This window comes from Haliotis rubra, unplaced genomic scaffold (assembly GCF_003918875.1).
Source record: "Haliotis rubra isolate DU_JTF1 unplaced genomic scaffold, ASM391887v1 Scf45, whole genome shotgun sequence".
Classification (NCBI taxonomy): domain Eukaryota; kingdom Metazoa; phylum Mollusca; class Gastropoda; order Lepetellida; family Haliotidae; genus Haliotis; species Haliotis rubra.
Window position 1 is genome coordinate 2,672,492 of NW_025767135.1, and position 13,107 is coordinate 2,685,598.

Below are 13,107 nucleotides of genomic sequence, written 5' to 3' on the forward strand. Positions count from 1 at the left end.
ACATTCTATCTCCAGGGGCTGGGATTTTCATTTGACAAATAAGGTGATCATTCTTTCAACATGTTTGTTTTGCATTACTTGAGGCCGAAATTGTTTTTCAGACCCATCAAAATAATTTTCAAACATGTCAATTAGGTAATGGTTTCTAATCATCGTTACTTCTTTTGACATCCGTATTATATATATTCCACACAAAGTCATACCTAAAAAGATAATTTAGATTTGTATGTTTTGTTTGTTGTTTAAGGCCGCATACAGCAATATTCCAGTTATATGGTGGCGATCACAATCCAGTGATCGACAACATGAGCATCGATCTACACAGATGGGATACGATGACCTGTGTCAACCAAGTCAGCGAGCCTGACCACCTGATCCCGTTAGTCGCCTCTTACAACAAGCATGGGTTGCTGAAGACCAATTCTATCCTGGATCTTCACAGGTATATAAATAAGTTAGATTCACAAAGTTTACTTTGCATCACAGAATACAAGTTATTGAGACATACCAAATATATTCTCTTTCCAATAATGGGTTAGCCTAGTAGTTAAAGCGTTCGGGCATCATGCCAAAGACCAGGGTTTGATTCCCCACATGGGTACAATGTGTGAAGCCCCATTCCTTGTGTCCCTTGCCGTGATATTGCAGGAATATATTTTTTTGCTTTTATTTCACTTTTTTTTTTCGTACAAAGTCAACATACAGTGAGTAATATGAAATAAACTAAATAGAAAACAACTTCAACAAATTATAATAATAACAAAATAATGGTACACTTACAATTTATCTTCGAGTTGTATTTATTTAAATTATATGAAATTTCAACATCTTTTTTGATATATGAAATGTTAGGATGCATATTTCTAATCTTGATTTGAAAATATTGTATCTTGTGATAATTATGATACAGTTGAGCACATCATTTCATTCATCAGGGCATCCAAATAATACCTTTTTCATATCAAAGTGAAGAAAAGTGCCCGTTTTATGTTGAATCCATTCAATACCATTATTCCAAACCTCTTTGACTATATCACATTCATAGAATATGTGTATTATGGTTTCAACACCTGTTTTACAGAAAGTACAAGCATTGTATTTTAATTGCTGGAATATTGATAAAAGCTAAACACACTCACTCACTCTTTGCAAAACACCTGATATATAAACATTTACATGAAAAGTGTAACCCGACCAAACAAAAAGGAAACAGTAGTAAGTATCGGCTTTGAGGATCAACCCTGTAAGGAAATTATATTCAGCTGTGTGTTGGAGTTCTGATCACTCACAGTTATATTACTCAATGCATACTCAATCACAATAATAGTCATTTAAAATTTGTTGCTCAGATTTGCCCGTTACAGAACAGAGAGTGACTCACAGCCACCAAGACACACATAAATCATGAGGAAATGTGTCAAATGTTTTATTATAAACTTTTTTTTTTCCAAGTCACCACGCCTGCGTGTTGACCTTGATATCTGCGGTGTAGGGGACTTCTTCACAACTGTCGCACTGCTAATATAAATGAGACTTCGATTTCATAAACATGACACACAGTAACAAATACTTTTAATTAATTTCCCGACTTGTAAGTGTATGTACTGAGGGGCTAGAATCACATAAGTACATTGTTAAGATGTAAGTACATTACTAAGACAAATGAGACTGTATTCGTTTAGAGTCAATAAAACTAACAGTAAAGTCAATTACTTGGCTGATAAAGAAAGTTAAAAAGTAACGATTTATTGACAATGCCGTCATTATTTTTTGATAGATTTTGGTTCTTGTTTACGTCTCTCTTTTTTTTAAAATAATTTAATCAAGATCACTATCACAAATGACTGACTTATTGTCCTTATGACTAATTGTCCAAAATGGCCGACTTTGATCTCGACATGGAAACAGTTGTTAGGGAAATACCTTGTGAGGAAGTGTCGAAAGTAAACTGATAATGTTTGTGATGACAAATGCGGTATTTCCACTAATGTGACAATACTGTGTAAGAATATAAATATATTATGATAGTATTCTTTTGATTTGTAATTTCAGAAAATGCCTGGCATTTCCACATGGCTGAGTTTAACACATCAATTTTTTGTTTAAACAGATAACTGGGGAACTAATTAGAGATTGATGTAGCTCTTTGTTTAATAAGGTGTTAATAAAAACTTCTGAGTATATTCTGACTGTAAGCCATGGTAGTATGTTGGGCTTGTTTTTGTTTACTACTCATAAATATTAGGGATCTCTTGATTCTTTCATATCACCATGAGATCAATTATGGTAATATGAAAGAACCAGAAGAATAAATATCCATGCTGATCATTGCTCTGGGTTATTAAACCATATGAATGGTCAAGCCTTTTGCGAGCATTAACTCACGGTATTTCTACTTGACATTATTAAATGTTCCACCAACCATAGTTTCATCAACACACTAATAGTTTGATCAATAGACCATTAGTTTGATAAATAGTCCATTTTTTTTTATTAACAGACCAATTGTTTGATCAGTAGACCAATAGTTTGATTGATAGACCAATAGTTTGATCAATAGTCTAATTGTTTCATCAATAGACCACAATTTTGATCAATACTCCAATAGTTTGATAGTCCAATTGTTTGATCAACAGACAAAAGTTTGATCAATACACCATTGTTTGATTGATAGTCCAATTGTTTGATCAATAAATTGTTTGGTCAACCACCTATTGAGAATAAGTTCATGCTGTGATAGATAGAAACATACTTTCAAAAAGTTTTTCTTGGATTGCCAATTGATCAGAGCCTTTTGTTTCTTAATAAATACTCCAAGCTGCTGCAGCAGAAGCAGTGTCCTTTGATGAAGTAGTGAGACTTTGTAAACTGGAGCTGACTCCGGTGTAAATGATTAAAGAAGCCTCTGAGGTTTTGGTTGGCAGTGTAAGGCTGAGGAAGATAATTGACAAGCCTTTGCATGTGTTTATGACGGGTGCCACTGACAGGCAGGATACACTCACTACACGCTTTATAACAGTGTTAAGATCTACACCCAAACGTCGCATCTACCTCAATAAAGAAGTTGTCTCTCCATAAAAAGACTTCCTCTTCAGGATACACTCACCTTTTAGCAAACACCTGGAATCACCAGGCGTTTAACCTGTCAAAAATCAACATTAGATGCATATTTAAAGGCTGTTTATGCAAATCTCTGAGGTGGTCTGACTTGAGAGTGGAGCCCCCCCACACACACACACTCACTTTGAATGGCCATACAATGATAAATAATGACAAGGTTTATAACAGAACTTTGTGGCCTGCTGTCATCGAAACTGTGTTGCAATTTTTCTGGTCGTCTGTGACATCACAATCAGGAGATAGCAACATTACATTGCCCGACATGTGTTGCCCGGCGCTGTTGACCAGGACGGTGCACACTCTACATGATAGATATGGCGGATAGCCGTACATGGTACCTTCAGCATGTCACGATGTCTGGATATCTCCGGATTCCAGCAACCATTCCAGCTCCAAATATGAGCAGTTTGAAACAATGTCTGATCTTTTGAAAATGAAACACAAGTTACTTTCATGACTGTGTTTCAAGCCTGTTGATAGTTCTTACATTAGCAAGTAGAACAAAGCTTGTCTTTGTCTGTAGACACTTGTTTACTGTGGTTTTTGTGAAGTGACCATTTATTTTCTGGGGTGTGATCAGAGGTAAATGCTAGGGTTGAACAGACGGTAGTGCTGCATACATGTTTGTTCAGGGAAAAGATATTTTGGTGTCACAGAAACTGTATTACCCATTAAACGGAGCAAACTTGATTTCCCATGTTACATTCTATTTAAAAAGTAAAGTACAGCAACAGTTATTAATTGTATATTTCTCTGGGACTGTCTCCTCTCCAGTGACCATCTCTCCTGTCTCTCTCCTCTCTCCTTCTCTCTCTCTACTCTCTCTCATTCTCTCTCTTCATTCCTCTCTCCTTCTCTCTCACTATTCTCGATCTCCTCCGTCTCACCCTCCTCCATCTCTCTCCATCTCTCTCTCTCTCTCTCTCTCTTTCCCTCTCTGTCTATTCCTCCTCCCTCTCTCTCTCTCTTCCTCTCTTCACTGTCTCCTCTCTCTCTCTCTCTCCTCCACTCTCTCTCTCTCCTCCCTCTCCTGTCTCTTACCCTCCTCCTCTCTCTCTCCTCTCTCTCTGTCTCTCTCTCTCTCTCTGTCTCTTACCCTCCCACTCTCTCTCTCCTCTCCTCTGTCTCTCTCTCTACTCTCTCTCTGTCTCTTACCTCCTCCACTCTCTCTCTCTCTCTCTCTCTCTCGTCTCTCTCCTCTCACTCTCTCTCTCCTCCTCTCTGTCTCTCTCTCTCTCCTCTCTCCGTCTCTTCTCTCCCTCCCCTCTTACCTCTCTCCTCTCACTTCTCTCTCTCTCTCCTCTCTCCGTCTCTTACTCTCCCACTCTCCTCTCTCTGTCTCTCTCTCTCTACCTCTCATCTGTCTCTCTCTCTCTACCTCTCACTGTCTCTTTCTCTCTCCTCTCTCTCCGTCTCTCTCTCCTCCTCCACTCTCTCTCTCTACCTCTCACTGTCTCTCTCTCTACCTCTCACCTCTCACTCTCTCTCTCTCTCTCCTCTCACTGTCTCTCTCTCTCTACCTCTCACTGTCTCTCTCTCTCTACCTCTCACTGTCTCTCTCTCTCTCCTCCCTCCGTCTCTTACCCTCCCACTCTCTCTACCTCTCACTGTCTCTCTCTCTCTATTCATCCATCTGCAAAAATTAATGTTTTAATATGAATGACCAGATCTAATGGTATTGAAGCAACCGTGTAATTGTCCACTCACAGAATAAGCATTCTTTTCTCTACCTGCTACAGCAGTGACTGCGACATGCTACTGTATGTATGTAACTGTACATGAAGAATCACATTCTCTTTGTTATTTAAAACCTCTCTAATCCCACAAGTTGTAAATATTTGGTATAAACGGTTTGGTTATCTGACACTGATAACCTGCGGCAGAATGTACGTCCTGTAAATGTTTGTACTGCAGCGATGTTGCTGTTGACAGTGAGGGAGTTGCGGAAGTGGAGGCCGATACAGCAGGATGCTTACCTGACAAATCTGTCTCAGACTGTCTGTGAGACTAGACATTGAAAAATGGTCATCTTTGGTCGTAGCTAGTGTCTTTGTAGCTGGAAACAGATACCCTGGTCTTCTGGTGTTGCATTGTCCGGATGGCTAGACACAGACACCTGGTGTTGTAGTTGTACTGTGTGTGTAGACAGGCACCTTGGTCTTCTGGTTTGCACTGTCTGTGTGTATAGACAAAGACTAGGGGTGGGTATTGCAAGGAATTTTCATATTGAGATAAATTGCGATTTTGAAAGCATGTATTGCGATATGTATTGCAATATATTGCAAGAAGTTTTCCTTAACAAAAAATACGTATAATTGAGTTAATGCTTGATTTATAAAGTAAAAACACAACAAAATCACAATGCGTTAATAAAAACTTTTAATCATGACAAAATAAAAATGTAAATAATGTTTGGCACAAATGAAACAAGGAAAGGAACAATTTAAAAAACGGAAATATCCGAAGATTTCCGAGTGTTACAAAGTTTTCCGAACCAGTAAATACCGGTAAACCGGTTATATTGAGCAGCCCTAACAAAGACACCTAGTGTTGTAGATGCACTGTCTCTGTAGAGAGACACAGACACCTTGGTCTCCTGGTTTGAACTGTGTGCATGGCTAGACAAAGACACCTTGTGTTGTAGATGCACTGCCTGTGTAGAGAGACACAGGCACCTTGGTCTCCTGGTTTGAACTGTGTGCATGGCTAGACAAAGACACCTTGTGTTGTAGATGCACTGCCTGTGTAGAGAGACACAGGCACCTTGGTCTCCTGGTTTGAACTGTGTGCATGGCTAGACAAAGACACCTTGTGTTGTAGATGCACTGCCTGTTTAGACACACAGACATCTTGGTCTCCTGGTTTGAACTGTGTGCATGGCTAGACAAAGACACCTTGTGTTGTAGATGCACTGCCTGTGTAGAGAGACACAGGCACCTTGGTCTTCTGGTGTGCATTGTCTGTGTGGTTGGACAAGGACACCTTGTGTTGTAGATGCACTGCCTGTGTAGACACACAGGCACCTTGGTCTCCTGGTTTGAACTGTGTGCATGGCTAGACAAAGACACCTTGTGTTGTAGATGCACTGCCTGTGTAGACACACAGGCACCTTGGTCTCCTGGTTTGAACTGTGTGCATGGCTAGACAAAGACACCTTGTGTTGTAGATGCACTGCCTGTGTAGACACACAGACACCTTGGTCTTCTGGTTTGAACTGTGTGCATGGCTAGACAAAGACACCTTGTGTTGAATATGCACTGCCTGTGTACACAGACACCCTAGTCTTCTGGTTTGCGCTCCCAACATGACTGGACAGAAACACCTGGTGTTGTATGTTCACGCTCTGCATGGTTAGACAGAGACACCTGGTGTCATAGGTATGTGGCTAGAAACTGAACTCTGGTGTTGTTGGCTCACTGTCTGTTTGGTACAATATCAGCATGAACAGACACAGTATTCTGTTGTTGCTCTGTCTCTGTGTCTAGACACGGAAACTTTGTCAAATGGTTTAGTACTGTAGATGTAGCTAGACATGGATACCAAATACAGCTAAATCTTTCAGTGACCTATCACAGATTAAGTCATTGATCATGAGGACCGCCATGAAATACTGAATTTCCAAACATCATTAGGATTATGTCTTTCAGTGGCATTTAGAAGTTGTACATTGATGTCCAAGATATTTTTATGGATTAAACATCTTTTTAATTTCTCTCACGACGTTTCGAATCCATAAAAATATCTTGGACATAATAAGGATTGTATTGATAAGTTATCCGAAACAAAAAGCACAACATTTGTCCTAACAATCCTCAAAATGATGCTTATATTTTGCCACACAAAAAATTAACAAAATGTTTTTCATTATAACCTCAGCTCAACAATTTTGTACTTTTCCTCAAATTGAAATAAATGACATCAAAACAACATTTTAGACCTTGGACTGACTGAATTTCACCTCCGTGTGAAACATTGCTCAAGCCGTATTGACTGTCAACTCTCTCATTTTCTACTGCCTAACAGTCTCTCTTCACTAATAAACAATTCCCATGTTAACAGCTTCAGCATATATTTCAGACAAAAACATCCCTTTTCAATCCAGCCAGATTTCCAAACTTGGCTAGTTTGCTTGGACAATAAAATGGGCCATGGGTTTTTGTTTTGTTCAGGGACGCAGGCACTTGCTTGTGAAGCCCAGCATACTGACATCAATGTTTGGGTATGAGGTTCTACAAGATGGCTCTTGTTGATCTGCTTTCATTTACTTCAAATACTCACTCAACAAGCAGTGACTGCGATATAGAAATGAGATTTTCAGGGACCTGTTTCTTACGCTAAAGCCAAAACTTTATCATGAATTACAGGTGATTTTCACATGGGTAAAATGTTTCTTTACAGGGGTGTTTTGCAGGGCTCATCGAGCCCCATATTTTGTTTGTTAGCACAAGATTTTGCAACTTTGTTGAAACTGCTCAAACAAGACTTTACCAATGCTAAACTTGTGTCTATGTCACGGTGACCTGAGACCGAACTGCGATGTCAACCCTACGACAGAGCTGTTTGACGATTCAGTGAAATGTAATATCTCCATCCCTACAGGTGTTTGTTGCCATGACGAGGATGACAGCTTGCACGCTGGCCAATACTCCCCCAAACAACAGAGATACCTGCCCAACAAATATAAACAATCAACGCATTTCCTTTACTGGCGGACTAATATTTTTATATTAGATTGTTTATTCTGGGATAAATTACGTTATTGGGTATGAATATGAAGGATGTGGGTCTTTTAAGAAGGAAGTTCACTGTTATGGATTCGAAATGTTTATTTAAATAAAGCTTTGACATTTTATTTGCTGCACTTTTATATTTTGGAAGAAAGTAAGCCATTGACGTCATATTTGCTATCAATATTAATCAATATAATTTATTTCATTATGCGTGCTATTTAAAATCTTAGAATGTGTTTTAAGAGACAGCTGATCCAGGATTACACAAAACAAATTATCACTATGTTTTTAGTGATCCGTTTCTGTGTTCTATGTAATGTTATTATTGACATGCTGCATTAAGCAGTTAAGAGGCAGCAAATTATATGACATGGCTTTAACTAGATTAATGACATAATTCTATCTTTTTTACATATATTATTTTTGAAGATATTAATTCATTCAATAACCTGAGACCTGCAACACTACAGGATTTCATCCCACATTGAGCTGGGATGTGATGGGACTGGAATGTTCTCAGCAGCATTAAACCTCACTCACTCACTCACTCACTCACTCACTCACTCACCCAAACTGACTGACTGACTGACTGAGTTTAGTTTTAACGCTGCTTTTAGCAATATTCTAGCAATATCACGGTGGGGGACACCAGAAATGGGCTTAACACATTGTGCCCATGTGGGGAATCGAACCCGGGTCTTCGGCGTGACGAGCCAACGCTTTAACCACTAGGCTACCCCACCGCCCCACTCACCCAAACCCACCCACTCACTCACTCACTCACTCACTCACTCACTCACTCACTCACTCACTCACTCACTCACTCACTCACTCACTCACTCACTCACTCACTCACTCACTCCCACCCTGCCACCCACCACTCACTCACTCACTCACTTATCCTCTCACTCACTCACTCCTCACTCATGGTTCCATGCTCAACTGAACATGGTTGACACATTTCATCATGACATCACTTGAAACTATATATCATTAGTTGTAGCAATTCCAGCATCATCACATTTCAACTTCCCATTGATGTATTGCCAATCAGGCCATGGAGATCATTAGTTCAATCAATCATTGAAATCAAATCAATCAAATATTCATGCACCCTCGAATCATATTAGAAGTATCAAATATGAATAACACGTCTCAAAATTGAAACACAGAAAGTTAATAGCCAGGGCCTAGATTTTCGAAACTCTCTTAGAGCTAAGAAAGTCGTAAGTTAATGTTAATGTATGGCACTTACGACTGTCTTAGCGCTAAGAGAGCTTCCAAAATCTAGGCCCTGGTCTCTTTTTCACAAAGCGATCTTAGCGCTAAGACCATCGTAACTCCCATATTTAACATAGGCTTACGGTAGCGATAGCGCTAAAACTGATTTACGCAACAGGTCCCTGGATCCTGAAGACATAGTTGTATTCATTTTCTTTTGAAAGGTTTAAACTGTTTCAGTCATATCATTGCAGCACCTCATACTGAGATAATACTGTTTGCCTATGATGAATATAATCCAAACTCATAATGGATTGTCTCTCTGTGTTTACACTAAGCAGTACTGGGTGGCTGATTTCCACTGACCGGCTGGAGAGAGGTTACACATTCACTTTGATGTTGTTATTAAAATGTAGATAGGACAGAAGGGGTTAATCTGTGTTTAGGGAGTGATTATGTCACCTGTGGTGCCATTCCCATCACAGGTGAGATCTTGTTTGATGCTCACCTCACCTGGAGCTCTAATTATTTCCTTTGATGTCAGAGTTCAGTGTTAAGTTCTAACATAATCCTTGATTATGTCTTGAGTGGATAGTGTATGCAGTATATGAAAATAGTTTAAGAAAATGTAAGATTGTCTGGAGCAGACTTGATAAGGTGAACTACAGCGAAACCTTGCTTAACCAGACAAGTGCTGTTCCTAGTAATGTTGTAGAGGGTTATGGGGACACATCCAGCAAGTGTTTAATTAAACTGGAAATGTTTGCTTTGAAACAAACACAGGGGCTTGTAACGCAAAAAATCTGGCATCAAGGTATATAATGTCACTAACAGGGTCTTAACACTAACTAAAACACTTTTATTTAGAGTTAAGATCCGGTTAGTGACTGTATATACCTTGATGCCAGATTTTTGCGTTACAAGCCCCTGTGAAAACAAGTGTACATATTTTGGACTTGTGACAATATTAAATGTATCGGCAAAAGCTAATATGTGTTAGAATGTGATCTTTTAGATTTTCAGGAAGCATTTCAACAGTTTTTCAGAGTAAAGTCAAGAAGTACGAAATCACTGGGCAAAAATAAGCATGGGTCATAGACTTGCTTGCAGAATCTTTTCACACAATATGTAGCTTATTCAAGTCCAAGTGTAATTTTCAGGTGGATGCAAGGTGCATCAAGGTGCAGGTACCTTTAGGTACATACATGCAGGTAGGTGCAGGAATAACAGGTAGGAACGTATAGACTGAAGTTTTTCAGGTAGATGGAGGTATGTAAAGGTAGAATCATATAGATTAAGGTTTTGAAGGTATATGCACAGGTGTTTACAGGTAGAATAAGATATTGCAGTTAGTTGCAGGTATACACAGGTAAATCTAGTTATTGCAGGTAGAAACACAGAGAAACATGTGGATTAAAGTATTGCCGGTATGTGCAAGTATATATAGGTAGGTATATGTTGATTAAGATATTGCGGTTAGATGCATGTAGAAACAAGTGGAGTAAGTAATTGCAGGTAGGAGCAGGTAGATACAGGTAATGTTAGGTATTGCAGGTATAAAACATGTATAAAACAGGAAGAAACATGTAGATTAAAGTATTGCATGTAAGTGCAAGTATATACAGGTAGGTACAAGTTGATAAAATATTGCAGGTAGGTGCATGTATAAACAGCTGCAGGTAGATTAAATAATTGCAGGTAGGAACAGTGCAGACAGGTAAATGGTGCCCAGATTGATGCAGATAATGATACAGGTATCATGTCAGTGCTTTGCTCTCACCAGTAAGATCTTTTTATCAGATTGTCATTCCTTATGTCTCCCCCGTCTCTGTTATCACATGGATTTGCTGTACTACTTGTGGGAGGGACTCTGTGAGACGACTTTGGTGTTGTGTTTTTACATGCCATTGTTTACTGGTAGTGTGGGTGGTGGTGGTGGTTGAATTGGGTTTAACGTCGTGCTTGAGAATATTTCGCTCATATGACGATGTGCATGCGTGTGTATGTGTATGTGCGGCTGCTTGTACTAGCCCAGACTGAAGCTGGTTTTATAGTGCTAGCCCACTGAGATACCATGCCGCAGTGAAGCAAAAATACCCCACTCAGACACATTATACTGACTCCGAGCCGACCAGTCCTTGTTGTACCCATTAATGCCGAGCGCCAGACAGGGACCAACAAGTACCATATTTTAACCTCTTTTGGTATGACGCGGTTGGGGATCGAACCCGCGACCTTCCGCTCTCTGGGCGGACGGTAGTGTGGGTGCATGTTTGCTTGGGGACTGAGGACCAGAAGGAACTGGATCAAACTGATCACATGTTGTCATTGTCACGAGACTTAGACATGGCAGTCTCCATTGCATCACTGTCACAAACCATGGTGTCAGTATGACAGTTGTCATGGTATCTGCTACATATCAGTTTGTTGGCTTGACAGTCATCGATGCATAAGGGTTGCTGGTTATTGTGTTATCAGTGTTTTTAGTTGTTCTGCCAACATGACAGTTGAAATTGTATCTGTGTTGCAGATTATTGTGTTGACATGACACTTAACATCAGTATTGCACATTTTATGACAGTTTTTATTATCAGTGTTTTTGTTTTTCTGCAGACATGACAGCTGACACATGAGTATTGCACACTATTTTGTCAACATGATTGACACACACACTATTTTGTCAACATGACAGCTGACACACATGAGTATTGCACACTATTTTGTCAACATGACAGCTGACACACATGAGTATTGCACACTATTTTGTCAACATGACAGCTGACACACATGAGTATTGCACACTATTTTGTCAACATGACACTGCATCACTTAGTTCTTAAGTGTTGTCATGACAGTTTTCTTATTAGTGATGTTTGTGTTGTGTCACATGACAGTTTGCAATACATCTGTGTTGAAAATAATTGCATTTTCTTGATAAACATATGGGGTGGTTGGGTAGCCTAGTGGTTAAAGCACTGGCTCGTCACGCCGAAGACCCGGGTTCGAATCCCCACATGGGTACAATGTGTGAAGTCCTGGTGTCCCCCGCCATGATGTTGCTGGAATATTGATAAAAGCGGCGTAAAACTAAACTCAGTCAGTCAGTCAGTCAGTGATAAGCATATAGTGTAAGCATGTGTTGTCGTTAGAGAAACAGGCATCTAGCATGAGAAAACTACCAGTCAACACAAGGCAGAGTTCAATGTTGGTTGAGACAAGGCACTATCTGTCAGCTGTAACCTTCACAGTTCAATACTGCAACACTGCAACTTGGCCTTGGTGCAATTCATAGAGACCAGGGCCTAGATTTTCGAAGCTCTCTTAGAGCTAAGATAGTCGTAAGTGCCATTCATTAACATTAACTTACGACTATCTAAGCGCTAAGAGAGCTTCAAAAATCTAGTTATTTATAGCCTGACTGTTATTTATAGCCTGACAAGGTGTACGTATTATTATTAGTAGTAACACCTGCAATTCAATTTCTGGTGGTCAAAGATTAGGTTGATCTGTGTCAGCAGCAGCAAAGCTTGACAAGGTGTATTTCTATAACACCTTCCGTGTATTATTATTATATTATATGATATTTATATAGCGCACATATCCAGGCAACTAGTGCTTGCTCAAGGCGCTGGTATTTTTCCCCTCGATCATAGGATGTCAGTCTCAATGGCACATCGTGTTATCAATCTCAACTCCCTGGGGAGCATATAACTCTTGCAGCCACTAGGCGCACCGAGTTATTGTGACCTTCTCATCCTAACGAGGTACCCATTCACAGCTGTACATGTACTTGTGTTGAATACACTGTTGAACATTTGTTGAAAATAATATTTTATAAAACCGTTTCTGCTGACCTCAGCCTTGTGGAATATTGATGTGGAAGCAAGGTATTCCATGAATTAACATTATATGTCTTCTTTGATGTACAGAATCGATTCATGTAACTTTCATTGCCATTTATCCATTTTCCCCCAGTGGAATGTGTTAGCATCTTATCAAAATAGTTATTGTCTTATAATAGTGGAGGGATAACAGT

General features: G+C 39.5%; 1 long non-coding RNA gene across 1 annotated transcript; it reads left to right on the forward strand.

Annotated features, from left to right (window-relative positions):
* The first annotated feature begins 406 nt into the window (after positions 1–406).
* LOC124289779 lies at positions 407–2,183 on the forward strand. Its single transcript, XR_006901762.1, has 2 exons — positions 407–442; positions 2,053–2,183. It is a non-coding gene; the product is annotated as an uncharacterized LOC124289779 (long non-coding RNA).
* The last annotated feature ends 10,924 nt before the right edge of the window (positions 2,184–13,107 follow it).